Consider the following 22,314-nt stretch of genomic DNA (forward strand, 5'->3'; position numbering starts at 1 on the left):
ACTCCAATCAGCCTCTCTGTCCATGTTAGAGAAAATCATTCCCTGTGATTGATGCCCTAATTTTCCTTTCGGGAGATGCTAGTTTTCTGTAATAGAGGTTTGCATGTATGAAAAAAAAAGCTTAGGGCTTGGTAGATTTTCACTTGTGCCATATTATTTCTGGTTTTAGAAGATTATTTCCACAGTGCCTTTTAAGATGTTCAAGGATTATTATGTGCTTTCAGATCTCTCCAAAACCACATCCCTAAGCGGTCTGCTGTGTTCCTCGGTCTTTATAAAACTCTCCATTAATGTTGTACGCTAATGCTCCTATTATACCCTGGTAGGCACTTCCTACTAATTAGGTCTGAAGTCTGAAGCCAATTATTGCGTTTTAGTGAAGGGAATCAGAGTATGAGGTGGTGAATACAACACAGCATGTTTGTATCCTCATGTTATCTTGGTGGCAATGTGACACAGCATCAAAAAATCCAAGGGGTATGAATACTTACGAGCTGCATTGTATGTCACTTTGCACAATCCTGCAAGGTATCAAAGGCTTGATAGTTCATTATTCATCAGGTTCCAGTTTTATCTGACACTGCATAATACATTACACTTTTGAAAGCACAATAACCGCAAACCACTGAAAGCGAGTGAAGGTAAATTTATAGCTGCCCCCTCCCCCCCTTTTGTATCCAGTAGACCATAAACCATTATAGCTGCAGCTACGTATATGTGACTGTCCTGTCTCGGTTTAGGTTTTAGGAATAGGAGCTGTGAATCAGACATTTCACTTGATGATAGCAGATTGTCACCCCCAGAGTGTCCCCTGAATTCCTAAAGGGCATGGCAGTCTGGAAAAGTGAAACAAGCAATGATTAAATGTGTGGAGGAACTGATCTACTGGTCTACTTCTGCTATGCATCCCTATTGCTGCATCAGCATTCATGCATTAATTTCTTGAAATGTACATAAAAATAATTAAATGCCATGAATAGTATTGATATATCTTCCTTTAAACCAGTAAATTCCTGAAGAAATGAATCTAACAGAGACATGTAAACGTTTTTATCACTTCATGGCCCATTTGCCCAAACATGGTCAGATCCCTTGACGGCAGCTCCAACCAGACAAAATGTTCCCCTGTTTGCCTACAGGCTGTGGAGCTGGTCTGCTTGTGTTGAGTGTGTGTTTATCTGCGTGTGTGGGTGTGAGGATGAGTTGAGCTGATATGGAGTCATTTTGTGTCATGGTTACTTGTTCAGAAAACAATATTTTTTCACTTTCACATGAGGTTGAATATCTCCCAGTTTTCCAGCTCATTCTTTGATCCCTGTGATTGCAATTTCAGAACAGCGGACCACGCCCATTAGACGGACATCCATGCAATATTTCTCCCTTTTTTCCATTTTGTGCTCGTCTGTCACAATCAAATGCTTTCCTGATGTCTTTTGTTTCTCTCCTCATTTCACGGAGCTGTGATTTTTTTCTACGTGCTGCATCGTTGGCGAGGCCACGTGCTCTGTGTTTATCATGAGGAAGGGGTGGGAGGCAGAGTGACGGAGAGATCATTCTCTCTCTTTTTGTCCACTGCAACCAAAGGCACACACACAGAAACACACACACACATCCTCTCTCATCCAGATTGTGGCAGACGAAGAGACAAGGACAAAACCCCCAACCACGATCACTGAGAGCTACGCTATAGGTACAGTAAATTCTAATCTATTTGCAGCTTTGTATTCATTTAACCATTTCAACTGGTCAATAGAAAGGATGAATGTTTTTGCAACGCTTCAAAAGGCTTTAATTGTGCATTTGTGCCTCATATTGTCTGTGATAGTAAGACCTGACACCTCCCTTGAGAGGTGGCTGTTTTGTATATAATAAAATGAAGACATTTTTATTATTATTTCAGCATAGAATCTGTGAATTTTGATGCCTTGGCTTTGTTATTCTGTTTAAACCCCCCGGTGCCCCCCTCTCCTTCACTGGCACCTTCTGGATTTGTGTGAATGGAATGTCGACAGGTTGAATTTGTTGACCCCGCAGGGAACAAAAGGGCATTTACTAAAAGACTGTAAATGCATGCAAAAATATTTCGATCTTAAGGGGTTTACGTCACTGAGGAAGAAGCGGAAAATAATGTCTGGCTGTTGCAGGCTGAGGTGACTGAATGATAGCTCTACAGTAGGTGGAAGTCATAAAAGTTGATTGAATTTGGTGCAGGCTTACGTTAGCAGTGCCACGTACCTGAATGCATTTTCTGAATGCTCCAGGTAACGCCTGACAGTTCTGGAAGCTGGAATTCTGTCGCTCTTTTGGGAAATGAATACAAGGAATGTTTATTTATCTGCAAGCTCTAATAGTGTCAATAACAGCAATGGGAAGAGAACATCAATGAGCAAAACCATTAGTTTAATCCTTAAACATGTTTTTGACATCCTTTGACATTATCAGATAGTATATTCCAAATGTCCTTTTTTAACAAGAGTTGCTTTTTTATGTGTTTTGTCTTCATACCATTTTTTCCCCCCATTCCATTGAAGTCGAGGCTATCTTCCGTTTGGGAGCGGTCTGTTTTCTTGCTCTGAATTTATTAATAGACCCATAAAATCAAAATAGAATTCTGCTTTTTGTTCCTTCACCAGCTTCACATTAGTGATAATCTAGACTGTACCTCCTCCATTAGGTCTATATATGATATTTTATTTTTTAGATTTTCAATAGTGGTGAGAAAATTAACAGGCTAGAAATCTGATCAACTCTGTGTAAATATTAATGTGTAGAATTCAGCTTTGGCTCAAATATTCATACTGGGTGCATCTGTTTGGTGTTCCTTTGGCTGCATAGTAATAACCAATCTACTCACACCCCATATTTTTTATGGTGTGCTCTAGAATTTGCTCCCCACCATAATTTTTGTCTCAGTCTGCAGTGCGGTCAACGCATACGTCTTTAAGCTGAATCAAAGCTAACCTTGGGCAGTTGTTTTTGCCTATTTCTCTCTTATTTTTGTATATGTACGATAAATGATCAGCCCATTTTTTAAATCAATTACTGTAAAAAAATCTACCTTCAAGTGATTCACTAGATTCATCCTCAAATCTGTAATATTTAGTTTTCTTAAAAAAAACAACTAAAAGTAACATTTTGAGGAAAGCCATTAGAATCAAGCTAACTCAGATAGCTGTGTTTGCATCTGTTGCTCACATTACTTGTGCAGCAAAGTTTCTAATGTTATGTCTTGCAGAACTATTTTGCACATAAGAATTATTTGAAGAATCATAATTTATCTATCATAATACCAAAAAGCTATTTGCTGAAGAGAATTGTTCTTACCAGGCAAAGCTAACTAAGATAGTCGTGTTTTGGAATTTGGTCACAATTGCTAATATAAGCAGGTAACGTTATTTTCTATCACCTTCTATCTAAGAGCTCTTTTAACGGCCTCTAGTTTAGGTAAGGAAAAATCAAAGTTTATTAAACAGAATAGCAAAAATCCACATTTTAATGTAAGGTAACCTTGAAAGGTGAATGTGATCACTCCCTGGCTTTTAAAAATGAATGCTTGGTCAGGCCCCCTGCAGGTCACATATTGAAGTGACAGAGGTACTCTTCTTGTCAACCTGTCAGGCACCCTGGGATGCTCGGTCACAAATATTGACCCTTGGTCATGCCCCCTGTGTGTCACATCCACAGGGAGCTTGATCAATACTAACATCAATACTTGATGAGTTTGGAGTAACAATATGTTGAGAAACCACACTCTCTTGGAACTTAGGATGGTCTTCATACACAAACCCTGTTTGGAAGTAGACTTTCATTGAAAACTCAAAAAGGTAAACCTTCCAAAAGAGGTGCTGGTCATATTCAACACCGCCATTATTTAATCACTGTGGGGTTTAGTTCACAAACAAAACAGGACAGGTCCAAACTGCATTGAAACATTAGATCTGCAGAGAGAATCATAATGAGTGACCTTCCAATTGTCCTGAACCCGTACTGGTCTGGAGACAGGGAGAGGGCAGCTATTACCTCTGCAGACCCCACATTGCCTTGAAACAAACTAGGTCTTTACCTTCAGGGTGGCGCTATAGAGAGCTATTTGCAAAGACCATCCCCTGCAGAGACAGTTTCTCTTTGCTGAAAGAGAGTGCTGGAATCCGTACCTTGTATATTCGCACTAATGCAACTATATCTGTTCTAATGTTGTGAATTGGCGCTATATAAATAAACTGAATTGAATTGAATTAATAACACTTTTTCCCTAAATGTTACCAATGGGAAAAAAGCAAAACCAACGTCAAAATCCTTGTTTTTGTGTAAAGCCTTGTCGATTAAAGCTGGTGCTATAGTTACTGCTAGCTGCAGCTGTTTATCTGTAGGTGTTTGTCTCACAGTTTTTTCCTTAATATGTTCAAGTTAAACAAAGCAATAATCCTGTATCCCAAATACAACATTTTAAGAAAACGCAACATCAGCAAGCGAGGTGAAATAGATTATTGTCACTATTGTCAACATTGATAATAAAGAACTATGTAAATTTTACCAAAGTTGTTTTCTTTCTATTATTGCGTTTCTAACCATTTTTTTACAATAGCAGCCATTCAAAATGGCCCTTCCCAGTCAAACACCAGCCGAATGGCCGCCCACTTCCCAGCAGCTCCCAGCAAAATCCCCTCCAACTTCCAGCCAGTGGAGTGACCTCCTCTTGCATATATCTGACCAGGAGATAACTTTTCTCTTTAGATCTTAATGTTCACAAATCATTATAGAAAGAATATATTAGTAGAAAGATTGATGTTTAAGAAGGAATTGTAGGGGACCAGCAAAGAACCCATCAAGGAAAGTGGAAATTTGAATGGCTACTACTGTAAATCCAGAATCTGTCGGGTTGATTATTATATTTTATTAAAAGCAGACTTCTAAAAACAGGCTTACTTTCAAATCGCTTTTGCTCTAGTGCTACATTCAGGTCTTAAAGCTCAGTTCCAATGTTCTTTTTTGAAATCGGATATTTTTAGCGAGATCTATCAGTAATAACAGTGACCTTTATCTGACTTCAGTTTGAACGGTTCAGGACATTAAATCCTAGATGCATCATCAAGGTCCAGAGGGCCAAATTATGTCATTTTAGCCTTCATGCCCCTCCAGAGACAGATTTTCCGTATTGCACACTTAGACAAACGTTTAACTACGTAACCTGCTCAGTGCAAAAAACCCAAAACATAGTGTATGAGCAGCAACTCTGACTGGCGAAGGAATACACATCTAGACATCATACAATAGGGCAGATAAATATCGCTATGTTCACTCAACTATATTTAACAAATTGCAAAAAACTCTTTGAAAGAAATTACTCCTCCTCGATGAGAAGCTCAGCTGTTTTCTACTTCTGCATGCTGTGTGACGTTGTAAGCTTGATGTCTGTGTGTACACGCCCACCTTGAGACGGCTAGAATATTAGGTCCAAGGGGAAAACAGCATGGAGTATAAAAACTGCAGATATTGTTTGATCTCATCCCTGTAAAGAACTTACATACTTTATGAATAACTTAGCCTTAAAGTGACCTGGACGCCCAGAAGAAAAATGTAGACGACACACAGCAGTGCACTGTTCATAGAAGAAATGGCGAATGTGACTGGTTAGATAAAACTTTGTTGAAAAAAAGAATTAGCAAAAAGATCACATTTACCTTCTGTGTGTGCATAGCTTTAGTGCAAACAGGATGGCATATATTTGAAGTGAGCATTCTGCCTAAAGTGCATACATGTAACAAAAGCTAATATCAGCAGTTTCCTTTAAAACACAGCCATGTAAACTACTCCACGCACATTTTTTTAATTTTAAGCATTCAGGTTTAATGCCATGAGACCCCCAATATGCATGGGTCCATACTCCTTTTCTGCACCTGCCTTTAATGAGCGAGTATACACTCTGCTATCCCCATGCTGACCAGTCTCTGTGCGCTCATATCTACCGACCTGAGAAAGTAAACTCCCTGTGATTGGCTACTTTTCAGGAAACCCCGCCTCTTGAGACAGTATCAGAGATGGGCGGGTAGAGATGGCAGGAATTTTGTTTTTGAATGAAGCAAAGTTTCAAAGCAATTTAAAACAAATTCTAAAGAGAATCAAACAAGAATAGCACACCACAACAAGTACTGCTTTGACAGGTGCCCCTGAGCTACAGTATATTACGATGCAAGATGGCGACAAGTGGGGAGCAGCAAAGTGCTGTGAGAAAGATAAGGTGACTTTGTTAAATTTGCTGCAGTTGGTGTGTGTGAGAGAAAAAAAGCATAGATATTTATACTATGATTGATCTGCCCACCTCTAGAAAGTACTGTTTTCTTCCTGGTAACAGGTAGCATCTTTAAATATCTTTAGGCTAGTTACTGTTTTCTTAAAGAGAGTTAAAGATAGGTTAAGTGAACATCATTAAATAAATTAGTTTAACACAGTCATGAATGTTTTCTAACAGCAGAAGCCATATGCTTTAAAATACTAAATATTAAATTTGGAATTCGGAATGCTAATTTTAGCTCGGCTGTTGATATTTTGGAAAATTAGTGAATAATGAACACTTGTTTACAGTTAAACACAAGCCGTTTCTCAATATGGGTTCTTGAGCGTTCTCCTGTGCTCGCCGTGTACTCGTGATACGTCATCAGCCTCAGCCCGAGCACTGTTCCAATTGCAGAGAACGCCAGACCGAGAACGCGCCAAATCCCCGGATGTAGTTCTTGCCTCGCCCTCTTTATGGAGTATGCATCAGAGCAGACTTGTCCGTTCTTGAGGTTGACAGGTGTCCCAGCATGCACTGCGGCAGCAGCAGCTTTCAATGGAGCGCTCCACTGAAAGTTACAAGTTCTGTTTCTGGTCTGCTGTTGTTCAATAAAAGTAAGTTTTAAGATCATTTGAGGTGAGAATATTATACTTTAAAGCGTCACTATATGGCCCATTTACTGATTTAATGCTTAATTTAAAAAAGATTTCCGAGGTTGAGAGGACCGCGACAACCAGCAGAGCTCCAAAGCTAACGGCAGCCAGGGCTAACCGCAGCCCGTCTATCGCAGCCCTCTCTCGGCATCCGTGTGTGAAGTACCGCTGGCTCTGATGGCGATTTTTTATTTTTTATTTGGCAAAATGTTAATTTGATTTGTGTTTATCTGACTGTGTTTATTATTATTCCCCCACTAAATGAAAAAAGTCAGAATTTATTATTACATAGAGACTATTAATAACAGGAGGTGAAATGCAGCTCTAGACGAGCTGAGCATGTGGTGACGTAACGAGTATGCCTCTGTTCCAATTGACCCATATTTATGCTGCATGCTCGCGTTCTCACCAAGTCTAGACTTTCCTGTGTTCTTGCCAAGACCGGACTTGACGTGAACGCGAGTATGGATTCGCATTCTCGGTAATTAAGAAACGGCCACAGTAATTCGCATTCCTAATGGATTTGCACATACTGTTAAGCATTTTTCCTTTTGCGTACAGCCTTATTTTTACTAAATTGTCAACTGATGAGAGGGGTGGCTAATTTCACATTAGTTGCAAGTCAGGATTGTACTCTTTAAAGACATGTACACAGACAAGCAGAATCCAGCAGGAGTCCGAGGACAGGTCAGGCAGACAGATCAGAACGGGGGCGGGCAGCCTCAGAGGTCCAGAGGCAGAATGGGTCAAGATCAGGTAATTAGAAACACTCAGGTACACTAGAGAACTCTCATCAAAGGCTAGAATAATCTGGCACTGATGAGTGGTGGAAGGCTGGTTAAATAAAGGCTGTTGCGGGTGGATGTATATTAACAGCAATGGCAATAATATTGCCCTTTCAACATTTACTGGGCTGTGGGCTTACGAGTAGCCTGAGCGAAAAAAAAAAAATCAAAGAAGTGGCCTACCATGACTATGAAGCTGATTCTAGTGGAAAATGTGTCCTCTGCATTTGTCTTTAACTATGTATGGGCAGTGACAGCCATGCCAGTCCATAGACTGACTGCAGTTCTGCTGTAAGGTGCCTTAGTCAAGGAAAAGGACCGGCATACCTGACATCTAACAACCATACCATGCACATTGTTTTAGGTTAATAGACTACATTAATTAGGCTATGTATGCTTCAAAAAATGAAAAAAAACAAAAAAATCCACCATCCCCCTTCTTTTTTTTATTTTACAACTAGACTACTAATGACCGGTATTGAGAACTGGTCAGAGATAAGCAGGTGAATGAAATGAGAAATCAGGCCAGTCATCAGCACCAAGATCATGACAACAAGTGTCGATGGATGTGTATTCCAGCAACACCAAGGATCAATTGAAAACACATTTCCTCCCTCTAGTTGTTGGGCTTATCCCCATTTACTTGCAATTTAGCTAATTTTTGGATAGCAAGTTTTAGTCTTGTTTATTTACTGTAGATAACTTAAATAAAATCCTGGCAGGCAGGGGTTCAAACTGTGACTGGCATCAAATGATTTACTTGTTTGTAAGTCTTACTGTTTTTCTGCTTCTTTGTATGTTAAGATAAAATCTCTCTCCCTGGAGTCTGCAAAGCTCTCCCTAAACATCCATCTCCCTCCCACCCAGTGGCATTTTAAACAGCTAAACAATGAGGTTGGCACTGACTGAGCCACTGGAAGAGCAGCACTGTTATTAGCGTGTTCTGCATGCTAATGCATTTCCATTTTGCAAGATGTTTCTGCTGGATCTTTTCTCTAATTTGGTATTGCTCTCCCTGTCTGTTTGAAAATAGGTTAACTGTATTCATTTTTGAAACTATGAAAGATTGTTTAAAGGATTTTTATTAGTAAATGTTGATTCAAGATTGGTATAAGCTGGCTTTTAAAATACAATCCCATCACTTTACGTATCAATGTTCCAATGAGAGGATCGTATTCCAACAACTTTTCACCCTCGTACCTTTAATAGATCTTTTTACATGATCTTTCTCAGTCTGTTGGGAGGGTAACTCTCTATGACCACTCTGAGAAACTGTATTGCATGAATTCCATGAATCTTATTAGATCCACAGCATCTTAAATGTTCCAAAAGCAATTGTTGCTCTTGTATATTTTATACCTGCTGATAAATGGCACAAGGATTGCTTTGGAACTTCCCTTCCAAGCTGGCTGCACGTTTCCACTGAGCCTCCTGCAGACCATTAACGCAGGAATATTAAGCCACTGTACCAACAAAGTGCAAAATACCTTGCTTCACAGTCTTCTCCCCTGAAGTTTTTTATTGCATTTTCCACTCATCTGTTTCATTTTGTCAAACAGTCCAGTCTTGTGCATATTCATTATGCAGCAGTCAGCCATTAGAAAATCATTATCTACTAATTAAACAAACAAGCTTAGCAGAAGTAGTTAATTTGTCTTGTCATAGTTATCTATTTCAAGATAATTTTATAGTCCCAAAAGGCATTGAAAACGATGATGAGAGGAATCCTAAGGTTCATTTCCTGAACATTTTCTGTGCATCATATGGCCTTAGGTTAAGGTAATTTTTTTCTGCCTCTATTTCAGACCTGTTGATTGTTATTCAACCCCCAGATTGCCTATTCACCGTATTCTTTTTTTTTGTCATTTAAGTTTTTATTGTTATTTTTTCAGGAACAATACAACAAAAATATAAAAGTGGCACATTGTAATTAGATTACAGTAAGTTCAGCAGAGTTAGATCCTTTTACAAATTCAAAAAAATATGTCCAAATCCGGCTTGTTTTATCCTGAGTGTCGTGAATTTTTGATAACAGTCTCTCATATGAAGCAGTTTCTGTCATCATTTTAATCCAGTCTGATGTTTGTGGCTTGTGGGGGCTTTTCCATATTCGTAAAATTAGACGTGCAGCAACAAGAAAACCAGTCACAGCAAACTTGTAAGTGTCCATAGTGAACCCAGGAGGTATAAAACATTTACTGCCAAGCAAACACATTTGTGGTGATGCTGGGATAGGTAAACCAATACATCTTTCCAGATATTTTACAACCTCTGTCCAAAATGGAGCCACCAGGGGGCACTCCCAGAATACATGAATGTATGTGCCAATATCACCATTGCATTTCCAACAGGTGTTCTTCTGTAATAAACCCATTTTAAATAATCTGGATGGTGTAAAATAAAATCTATGAATAATTTTGTAGTGAATAAATTTGCTTCTTGCATCCCTGGTGGCCCATCCTACATTAGAAACAACATTTTCCCACATATCTTGCATAATATTAATATTAAGATCTTTTTGCCAGCTCAGTCTATTCACCGTATTCTTATATTTTTGTCTTTCCAAGAAATGCTGCCAATGTCTAGCCCTCTAGTGTTTTTTTTTTTTTTCTTTGGCTGGGTTAATGCAAATTGCCACTGAAGCACGTTGGAATATAATTTAATAAATGTATCGTCGAACATTTTCTTCCAACAGTTGAATTAATTCCAGGCACCATAAAGCAAACAATATTCAAACACAAACAATAAAACAAAAACATTTCAAGAACAGCTCAAAAAGGTTTCTAGCTAGAAATATTTCAGGGTGATTTTTACCTTTGATCTGTGATGCTATGCTTATAGAAGAGGAAAATCCCTTTATTGTCCCACAATGTGGAAATTTTAGTGTTACAGCAGCAAATGATCATAGCAAAAATGGTCAGATAAATGTGGACCTTAAGAAATGTATAAAAATAACAGAATATGTGAACAGTGTTTTTTTATTTTTATGAATACTTTGCATCTGGAGAATAAATAATCAATATACAGTTGTGGACATTTTTACAGTAATGGATATGAGAAAATAGCAGCAACAACTGAGATGTGCAAACTGACAGCATCGTGTTATTTAAGTTACTAAGACGGAATTGTGCAAAAATCAGTATCAATGTAACAACTTATTGAGGTTGTTGGAAACAGTGGTGGCAATAAAATCTTCCAGCTGCTGGTAGGAAGGATTTGTCATAACGCTTCCTGGTGCATTTAGGGTGCAGCAGTCTGTCACTGATTGAGTACCAGTAAGTGAATCTCTGAATGCCTTGTAAACATAACAAATAAAGTATTTGATTTGCCTTATCACTGTCTAAATGTATATAATGGATTAAAATGTTGCAGTATGACCTTAAACATTTAACAGGCATGGTGTGCAGATTTCAGCACACTTTTGGTTACATTTAAAGTCTTTATAATTACATATGACTATTTCTGCCACTTGCTTTGACAGCAACTAAGATAGTACACAATAATGTGTGAAAGATATTTATTGTTGACCTATTGGCTTCAGAAGCCAATAGGTCAAATATTTCAATCCAGTTTATTTACAACACATGTCATCTGAAAGCACTATATAGAGACAATTCAACCAGATCATACAGTCAGATTACTTCAAAGTTTTCTATCTAAAGAAGACCAGCTGATTGCATCAACACATTGACTCAACAGCAATCCCTCACACAAAGCATATTTCAAAATACGTTTTTTTGTCTATTCATGCAACGAAAACTGAAGATAATTATTTTATAATTCCTTTATTTTCTGTTTAACTGTATGTAACACTACCTTTAATAAAAGAACCGGAAGCGCATGCCTTGAACATGTTTAATATTTGTACCTTTAAATTGCACTATTAAAAATAAAGTTTGTAAAAAAATTCATTTGCGTAAAAAGAAAATTAGAATCAACATGTCAACATTTTACCAAAGAAAAGAAAACAGGAATAACCAGAAGTTAATGTACTGCTAATTGTCTTAATTTGTCGTTAGTAGCAGAAGTAACATTTGCTCAGCTCATATCTAATGACACTACAGGATATTGCTGTTAGATTATTAGCTTTACAACAGTATTAGCAGCTGTTACCTCTCAATGTTTTGTCATTTTACTGCCAATTTAGTCACTAATAAAATGTAATGCAATTACTGCTGTTGGACTGTTGGTTTAATAGTACATCAGAGACAAGAAGATCAGAGGAAGAAAACTGTATTTAGTCAGGAAAACCATTTATTACAACAGATTGCTCCTTTGGGATTTAATCCTTGACATCAGATCCAGGAAAGAGTCTGAGAAGCATTTCATCTCAATGATGACTGGTAGACGAACATGGTCCATCCATCTGGTTTGCTCATATCCTCCCTGTATCTATAGAAACAAAAGATGGAGCATGAATTTACAAGTTTGTCATTTAGCTGTAGCTGCAAATTTAAATAGATATTCTAAAAACCCTAAAAAGGTATTCATGCTAACCTACCAAGGGATATGAATTTACGCACATGTTTATTAGGTATCTTCATCTAGATGAAAAAATTGCAGTTACACATGTTTACAAAAGAAAAATTAAGTCAGGTGTAACGGTAATGTGATTTTCTTTTTTTTTTCTTTCTGTAAATAATTGTAAATTGTGTTTTTTATCTAGGTGGTAATTCAACTCAATTTGACCGGTCTTCTTTAAGGCTTTACATGGTCTTGAATGAATGATTTTTACACTATAGAACTGATTTGAACAATTATGTTGAGTGGATAGAGTTGTTTACTGTTCCTAAGGTTACATAAATCCTTTACCTGTGGAATTTGCAACCTAGTATTTAAAAATGGAAATCGAGGCCACAAGCTCAGTAACATCCTTAAAATTCCTCCTCTATCTTGGAAAGTCATTGAGCTAGAGCCAAATAAATCAATCAATTTCTGCACCATTGAGGGTCCGTAGGAAAGTTTAAAACAGGAAAATTAAAAATTAATATTTGAAGCCAAGTACTAGAAATGAGAAACAGATTTTTCCATAAATAAGGGATGGAAAGTGTGAGAGATGTACGACCTTCTCCGGTGACCTTTTATTTTAGTGCCATATTTGGCATATTAACGAGGGAGACATAAACAGCCATTAAATGCTTATAAGATAGTGAGAGTAGCTGCTTAATATGTCAGCTGATAAACCTTTTATTTAAGCACCTTATAGTTGATGCCTTGCTAAATTTGGAAAAAACATATTGTTTTGCTTTATTATGGCAGTCTCTATGGTGAAATAATAGTGACAAAGTGAATGACAAAATATTATTTTAATGCAACCAAAAAAAAAACCATCCCATTGAATTGTGAAAACTTTTTAAAGAAAAGTGTGAGTGTCTTTGTTACTGTAGTGTTCCCATTTAGTACATTTATTTTCGTAATTACGATTTATTGCTGATGGAAACTCACCTAATGTCTGATATGCAAATGGCAACTTTATACATTTCCAAGTTTCGGATGTAGTTCTCAAAGGGACTCCCAGACCCAAACCTACCTCAGTCACCCAAGACTTGACAATCCTGAGTGCTTAAATATAATAAAGCAATTCACACCTTGACGTATATGTGACTAACCACTACTTTTATCTTAGCTTACATTATGATCTTGAAGTGACAAGAACTCAAACATGGAATTGAATAGATTGGTTTTGCAAGGGACATATTGGACCATAATTTCCCATTTATACGTATAATAAACCCTAATATCCAAGTTTGAATCGGATGGGATTTTTTTTTTATTTAAAGAAACAAGATAGACAAAAATGCCTTTTTTTTAACAGTTATTAAGACAAAATTAATCCTTAAAAGACTAAAACAGAAGACAAGCAACAATTAGAGCGCTTTTATTGAAATGAGAAATATAACCTTTGGTGCAAAGGCCCGAGTGGAATACAAAAGCATAGAGAATTGCAAAGTTATGATTGAGCAGATAAATTAGGATTGGTAGTGAAGTGAATGGAGGCTAAAGGAGGAAGGAAGCCAGATGGAAATGAGGATAATGGTAGAGATGGAGTGGAGGGAGGCTGCTGCTCAGTGGAGAAGAAAGATCATTGGTAGAACAGTCCTTTCTAAAGCAGAGTCCTAGATGATGATTGGTCATTACAGAGGCGTGCATTGGTCTGATAGGCTTGCAGCAGTGGAGCATCAGAAGATGGCTGGATGAGAGGTGAGGCTGAATTAAATTTTTAAGAGTGAATTTTTGCTTAAGCTTCATTAAAGACAAATATATTTTAAATACAAGATTTCAACCAAAAATAGAGCCCTTTCCATCTGCGTACATTTCATGCTGAATTTAGCCTATCTGGGAGAACGTCACGGAATAAAATGGCGGTGAGTTTCATTATTGTTCAAGAGTGAGAACAGGTGAAGATAAAGACAATGACAGAAACGGTAGAACGTCTCCATCCACATGGAGCCATGCATTTTATAAGCCGACAGGCCACCTGTATGTGGTGCCTCCTTTTATGTCTGTTTCGAAGCGTCTATATAATCAAGGTGTTGGCCAAAATTTCCATATTTCCTGTTGTCTGTTAGTTTCCTTTGAATCTGGAAACTAATTTAGAACCACCTTATAGAGCTACACTGCCTAACAACCATGGTAACTCAATAAACCCATTGCGGTACGTGATGCTTCACAGCATTAGAAAAGGCTTACATGCCTTTGCAGGGCGAACTCCTGCAGTCTACGCATCTGTCTCCCCTGATAAACAATGGACAACTTCGTGGGGGCTGCTCATTTCTGGAAACTACAGTCTTTTACATTTTAGGTCAGGATTATGTATACAATGTTTTTCAATAAATGGCAAAACTTTTATACTTAAAACTTCCCACAAGTCCAGACGAAAGGTTTTGTAAAAGGGCGGATCCCACTCTTGTATAATATTCCATAGAGTTATATCCCATGTGTCTATTGCTCATCGACAGACTGGCGACATGTCCATGGTGTAGAGATAGGCACCAGCCCCACCACTACCCTTATGGAATTAACAGAAGAAGATGGTTAGACAGATGAATGGATGGATGTGTTGTTGAAAATATTTAAACCCTTTTTAATCCTGAACAGTATCAATTCTTAAATGATATATCTGGATACTATACAAATTTGTCATGGCGTTGTCATGGTATCTAAAAAATTATCAGTTTGAAACTTAAGTATGGTGACATCCCAATACCCCACTCTTGTTTTTGTATGTTTCACCAATATGCAACTTTCTGACAACTGTTACAGCCTGTCCTCTAACAGAACCACACCATGGCTTCATGACTCATTTCTTCTTTCTCCCTGCTGTGTCCTTGAGAGCATTGCAAGTCTTTAAAGAGGCCTGTTAGATACTGTAGTGGGCTGTATATTTGTATATTCCATCCATCCATCCATCCATCCATCCATCCATCCATCCATCCATCCATCCATCCATCCATCCATCCATCCATCGAGAGGTGGGGTATACCCAGGACAGGTTGCCAGTCCATTGCACGGCAACATAGAGACAAACAGGACAAACAACCATTCACCCATTCAAACCTAAGGAGAATTTAGAGATGCAATCAACCTAACAGTCATGTTTTTGGACTGTGGGAGGAAGCCAGAGTACCTGGAGAGATCCAGCGCATGCCTGGAATCAACCCCAGAACCTACCTTCTTGCTGCTACCCACTTCGCCACTGTGCAGCCCATGAACTTCATCATATTTAGTTATTTTTAACAAAATTGTTTCATGATAGATGAGTAGGACATGAAAAAAACGATGTTAAACTAACCAGATATAATTAAATAGATGCCAAAAACGGCTGCATTATTTTTTCAGTTCTAGAATCATGGCTGTGTTTGAACCAAACCTTTATTAGAAAGACAAACAGTGAGATTGCTTTGGGAAACACTGAGACCCCCCAGCTCTTTCTCAGTCTAATCTTCTAGTTAAAATGTTCTATCTCTGTTTTACAACTTTAGAATTGAGGAAACAAATATTATTATAGGACAACAATTGTTTGTATAAAACTATGGACTCCATGCTGTTTTAAAGTTTTAAACAGTGTTTTCAGACAGATGGACAGCAGCATCGTTTTGTTAGAGCATTACTGACATCAGTGATAAGCAGCTGATTGAAATTCTAGTCAGGATCACAGACTTTTACACAGTCAACACCAATGACTAAATGAATGATTACTGATGGAAAGCACACACTCAGTATCTTATCTTCTGCACATGTCTAATTTTTCATTGCCTTCATTACATGTTGGCCCTCATCTCTTTCAATACTCCCAGCCCAACATGTAGTTTTGGGTGGGGTTGTCCTCTCGCACCGACGTCCCACTGAGAGCCGGGGCAAAAATAGATATTTAAGCAACGACATTGTTAAAAGACCGTGTTCCCTGCTGCGTGACCGGACGCTTCCTGTATCTGCTTTCTTTATTTTCTGGCTAAACTGGCTGGGTATAAAACGTTTATAAATACGTTTTTCACCGAGAGCATGAAACAACTTCTAGGACACTTTCTTTGAGACAAAGGATCTTTAAATGCCAGACGAGAACACAGCTAAGTGTCTCTGTCTAAAGGTGAGAGCTGATATTTAATATTTAATCCTCCTCTAAGAAATTATATCTGTGCTCTATGAAGCTTCTTAGCCATGAAGGATTTCACTAGACACCGAGTACAGATTAATAATTAAAAGCTTCATTTAAAAAAAAATCTGTGTTTTGCTATGAAGGTTATTATACCGTCTGTGTCAGCTGGTGAAGTCTTTCCTCTCCCATAAGTGTTTGGAGACCAATAGGTTGGATGATGAGAAGAAGAGGGATTGATGGGGGTTGTGTGTGTGAAGAAACGTCAGTCAGGATTAACATCCGCACTCTAGGAACATCCTCCAGGAATCAAATCCTATTTAGCTCAACAGCTCCAGCATTTGAAAGGCAAAATATTGGTAACACAGCTGGGAGATTACCTCATACTATTGTTTCATCCCCTTTGATGTATTTAATTATAAATAGTGAGGGTCATCAAAGCAGATAATATAATCCCCTATTTATATGAGGTAAATATTTAGGTTTGAGTGACATCACAATAAAATGTATCCAGTTTACCCACCTCTGTGGGAGAAATATTATTAGATAGAAATGACATGTTTTCTTTTGTGTTTTCAACTTTCTCCCTTTTCCCTCATTTAAATTCTGAGTGTATTTTTCTAGCCAGCATGGTTATCTATGTTGATTTCTATGTTTTGCAGATCTTACACCGATTCTCACTGCCGCTGTCAGGTATGGTAAGGCAGGAACAAACCATTTTAAGCATATACAGGGGGGTGTTTGGGAATAAAGGTGTTGACGTTTGATCCATGATTGGTGACATTTAACTTCATAAAAGATATAAAACACAGATATTATAGTGTTTACATTTAATATTAGTGCTGTATATTCTTTATTAATTGTATATATATTTTTCTATGTTTTTCCCCCGTCAGTCAGAGGCACTTGGAATCTCCTCTGCATACTAAATACTTATACTTACACTTATTTTTTCGGCTACACCTACAATAAAGATCTAATATCAAAGGCCTCCCAGCAAAGCAGGAGAACAGTAAATGATTGGTAAAGGATACAATTTGTTCATGCTACAAACCTGCAAGGTGGAAAATCTAAAGTTTATGTACGTTGCACTTTTTAAGTCACACCAACCAGCTATTGTTCTTTTATACAAGCTACCGTTACAAAGCAGATCAGTATGCAAAATGGCATTAAGTGCCTTGCTCAAGGGGACACCAACACATGGCAGGAGAGACAACTGCAAGCATCTAACAACTTTCCCAGAAAATTCTCCAAAAACAGCCAAAATGTATCCACATTGATGCAAAAAGTCTCATTGCCAATGAGAAGATTGTTTTTTTTTTTATTGACTAAATACACTGAAAAAAGACGAGCTTGTTAAATTTACTTGAAAACATCTTTTTAACAATTTGCACACACAAATTTTTAAAATTTTACTCAAAAAAGTGCTTTACCTTTTTAACTTAATATAAAATCAATTAATTTATGTATCTCATCCATCCTTATTTACTAAATTACATTTCGATCTAAAAAACTCACACGAAGAGAAAAGACAATTAGGAGAAATGTGTTGATACTTTTACTTGGTCTTTGGCGCTCAGACCTCAGCAGGAAACATAGAGCGTAATTTGGATAGATATGCATGAACAGGAGCAAAGAACAGGGCTGCTCCCCCCCCCAGGTCTGAACCTGGTGGTGGAGTGGAGATAGATGGAGTTGGTCAGTCTGTAGACTGCTGGTTAGAGAGACGGTCTGCTGAGCTTTATGGAGAGATCCAGTGGACTGCGTGAGCTGATACTAGAGCTTCACTCAGGGACCTGGAAGATGGAAGTCCAGCTGGATAACACAGGTTGAAAGAACCTGTCCATGATGAGCAAGCATGAAGCGACAGTTGAGAGGAAAAACTCCCCATTGGGAAGAAACCTCTGGCAGAACCAGGCTCAACATGGCGGTCTTCTGCCGGACCGGTTAAGATGAGACAGGGAACGCAGTAAGAGTCTGGGAGGAATGATAATCTGATGAGTTTTAGCTACGATGATGGAGGAGGGGCTGGAGGTGCGTTGAAACGGTGTCATCTGAAAGAAGTCACAGCGCATCTGCCGCCTGCGCACAGGAGCAGACAGGTGCGCATCGGAGGCTTTTTAAGATGAACTTTGGATGCCGATTGGCTTTCATGGAGGTGTGGTTCAACACTGATTGGCTGTGTCGCAGGTGGAACAATGAGTTTCTTTCTAGGCTCCATTACATACAACGTTTGACATCGGTGAATAGATAGGTTATATCTTGCTTAGTTATTTTTTAAATACTTACATCTACTAATTTAAAATAACTGAAGTCTAGTGTGTAATTCTGTAATCAGTGTGTGAGCGTGTGCGTGAATGGGTGAATGTAGTGTAAAGCGCTTTGGTCAAGTCTCCTGACTTGAAGAAGTGCTTTATAAGTACAGGCCATTTACTATTTTATCATTTCATCATAATAAATGTATAATTAAACAAAGATATTAAGTACATATCTCTATGTTTTTGTAGGTCAAAAACACTTATTTGTATTTTGTATGAAGATAAATAGAACCATTAATTCTTGTGAGGATTCTAAGTAGTCCATACCTTACTTGTATAACATGTATTTTCTATAACTGATCTGTTTCTGATAGCTTAAAATGAGCCTGAGCACTATGATCGTGGGCAATTGGCTCATTTGACACTAAATTTAAAGAAAATGGGAACCAAATATCCATTTTATATCTCTAGAATCCACCTCTCTCTGATAATGTTGACATTTTGCATATTGATACTAGTAAAAATGTCTTACTAAGCCAAAAAAGGTTAAGATTTTAACAGCAATTGATGCTGTGATGAATTAGACTGGGATGAAAGTTCAAGTGAAATCATCCATCATTACTATTCCTTCCTTAAGATGCGAGGAATGATTCAGGTTAGTTTAAGACGTGGGAAAAGACAAATGAATTAATGTGTCTAAACTGAAAACATTACCTCTGAATTAGTCAAACACCACCGAGGGTAATGAATATTTTACAAGAGCAGAAGCAATCGTTCCTTGAAGAGAAGCAATTAGACTAATGCTACAAACTGTAACGTTTGTTTAAAGTCTGCTTCACTTTTTAAATTATATATACTCCGTTTTTGGTTTGGGAAACAGAAGATGCTCAAAGTGCTCATTATCAGAGATCACGAAAACAGAGTTATATCCTAAAAAGGAAAAAAGGCACTGGGCTTTTCCAATCATTGCATCCATCTGTTTGGAAGCTGTCATTCTGACAGGTGGAGCCGCTCACTTCGACAGAAACCAAAGCACAGAACAGCCAGTTTTATAAAAGAAGATGTGGTTAGAGGAGAAGAGAAACGCATAAATCAAACAGCTAAAATTAAAAATCCACCTCCTGAATGGGTGTAAGCCTTAGAGCGTCATTTGTGTTTTAAATAACACCAAGACTCCTTTTACAGTGATAAACATCTGCATGAAAAACACCATTTTATATTTATTTATTCATTAAATGCTGGTGAGCAAAATGCATTCCAATTGGCTTTTATTGCCACTATGACAAATGTTCCTTGTGCAGTGAGTCATAAGCACCAGTGAGCGAGCCTGGCTGTGGCAGAGAGCACCCATGGATGCTACAGATTGTCTGCAACCCATTTCAACAAAATGAGCTTGTTTTACTGCAGACATTTTGAATGAAATTAGCAGAGAAAACAATGGTTTTTAGACACCTATATTCCATTTTTATGAATGCGCATGTAGGTTGTTGGGTAGAATGTGTGCAAAGACTGATCTTTAATGGATGAATTGTATCGTACTAAATATTATATTTTAAAAAGCTATTTCCAAAGGGGAGATATTTTTTGGGAAAGAAGACCACGGAAGAATATTTTACAGTATACAGAGTTTCTATATTATGGTCTACACCATAAAAAATAGTTTTAAGGTATATTAATGATGATGGGGGAAGGAAAAGAGACATTGCACCTAAATTTATCCCGGACAGGTATTATTATTTTTTCAAGCCACTCTTAAACCAGATCCACCAGAAGCATCTTCGCTGGGATAAGGAACAGAATTACAGGAGTTCTGCTCAATAGTCATAAGTTCTCTTCTCAAATCAGTGTGATTTTTTCTTTTTTTATTCAAGTCACGAAGTCTTGAGCAGGGATCTGCAACCTTCACGATCCAAAGAGCTGTTCTCTCCTCGGTGTAGATAAATAAAACTCATTTTGAACTGCAAATATTGTGTTTCTGGATAAAAGGCATAATTCTTTCTAAATATCTGCATAAGAAAATTAGACTTTTTTTTAGGATGGATGCAAAGTGTATTTTTTCTAACCTATTGATGACAGAAATGAATCTGAAGACAAAAAACAAAAAGTGGTGCACCGTTTGATTGGTTAATTGATCTGCCTTGATTTTCTCAATTTTGGGGGATCATTTATTGGCCGATACTTAGACGTTAAACCTAAATATTAAATACTTAGATGTTGATCTGATCCACCAATCGTTTCTATATCTGCAAAGGCTACTGTCATCATTGTAATGTTGAAAGGGCTACTATCAACATTGTTTTTGTTTTTATTTGAAAGCATTATCTCATGCAGATAAAGAAACAAGTATTTCATGTTTTATCTGCTTTTTTCCTTTTTTTTCAACATATAGATTGAAACGTTGAAGGTGTACTGTGCTCCTTTAATAAAAATTGGAATTGGACATGCTTTTTAAGGATTGATGCATTGTAAGCCTTACGTTCATTCTTATTATTATAGTATTTTTTTGGTCTGCTCCTTTTGGTCCTCAAAAAGCTGAATTTCTGGTTTTCATCTATGGTTGAAATATGCAGCTTCTCCTACATGTTTCAGGGAATTCCATATATTTGTCAACTCAAGATGTTTTACCAGTCGGCAGTTATTCATAAATTTAAAACTGTATCCTTGGGTTTACAGAAACTAATTCAGTTTATTGTTAACAAAATGTGTGTGTAAGCTAAAATGTTTTCTCTGTGTTTAATCTGTTCATTTATTTTCAATCAATCTTTATTTTTCCTCTCAAAATTAATGAAGGTGGGTTTAATGAGAGAACTAATAACTCAGAATGCATGAAAATTCCACCGGTAAAATGTTTACCAATATAAACATGTTAAGCATCGTTGGAAAGCTTAGATTCTCAACAATTGAACCAACAAGTTTATTTTATGGACACAGCATCAAAGCACAATTAACACAGATATAGCAGCATTTCAAAATCTAAACAAGCAAAGCAGCCACAACTACATACATTTGAAGGCATCCAGAAGCCGTTTTATAAATCCAGCCTTCAATTGTTTATACTCCATTCATCCATAAGGGTCCACAGATTAAAAGTAATCCAGCATATTCATAATAAAGTGTTCCACGATGAGAAAATCGCCTCTTAACGTCCGGTTGTTGATATCAGAAAAGTTAGCTAATGCTCAGCATCTTGTTAATATTTACTGCCTTATACTTATTTGTTAGCCAGCGATGTTTCTTATGGTTCTTTACACATTCTTCTTACCTATAAGACAAAAGTATCTTTTTATGACACGATTTGAGCCAGATACAGTCGCTAAAATCTCACTTCCGGTCACTTCCTGTCAGCCAGTGACGCACAGAGTAGCGCAATATTACGCCTCATAGAGTCCTGCTGTTATTGGTTAAGACCATGTGGGCTGTTGGGCTTTGTAGCCAATGAAATTAAGGTTTCAAACGAGCCTATATATGGTGAAGTTATATAAAGGGGAGCCGCGTTAGTGGCTCGCGTAAGAATGAAACACACTGCTGTGGCTGGATCAATGCGCACAGCTCCAAGCTGAGTATTTACAATGGTCCTATTTTTTAAGTTTGGAGACTGATTTTGTTTTATTACAATGTGCAAGGCTGAAAAAAATAAGAAAATACAGCTCAGAAAAGAGGCTTAACTTAGCTTGAAAAGCAGCAGTTTCACTGTTTTTTATATATTTTTTTATGTTATAGGTGTAAAACATTTACATTTTGTTATATACAC

At 37.5% G+C, this 22,314-nt stretch overlaps 1 protein-coding gene across 4 annotated transcripts in view; it reads left to right on the forward strand.

Annotated features, from left to right (window-relative positions):
* The first annotated feature begins 1,549 nt into the window (after positions 1-1,549).
* ndrg4 (NDRG family member 4) overlaps positions 1,550-22,314 on the forward strand; it is an 83,547-nt gene continuing 62,782 nt past the window's right edge. For 3 of the 4 annotated variants that reach the window (XM_038270765.1, XM_038270764.1, XM_038270766.1), the window contains exon 1: positions 1,551-1,690. The gene's annotated coding sequence lies outside the window, so the exon portion shown is untranslated. Of the gene's footprint in view, positions 1,691-22,314 lie in introns of all 4 variants that reach the window. The other variant, XM_038270762.1, reaches the window with a different exon arrangement.

The sequence above is a fragment of the Cyprinodon tularosa genome, unplaced genomic scaffold (genome assembly GCF_016077235.1).
Source record: "Cyprinodon tularosa strain WSP-4 unplaced genomic scaffold, ASM1607723v1 ctg776, whole genome shotgun sequence".
Classification (NCBI taxonomy): Eukaryota; Metazoa; Chordata; class Actinopteri; order Cyprinodontiformes; family Cyprinodontidae; genus Cyprinodon; species Cyprinodon tularosa.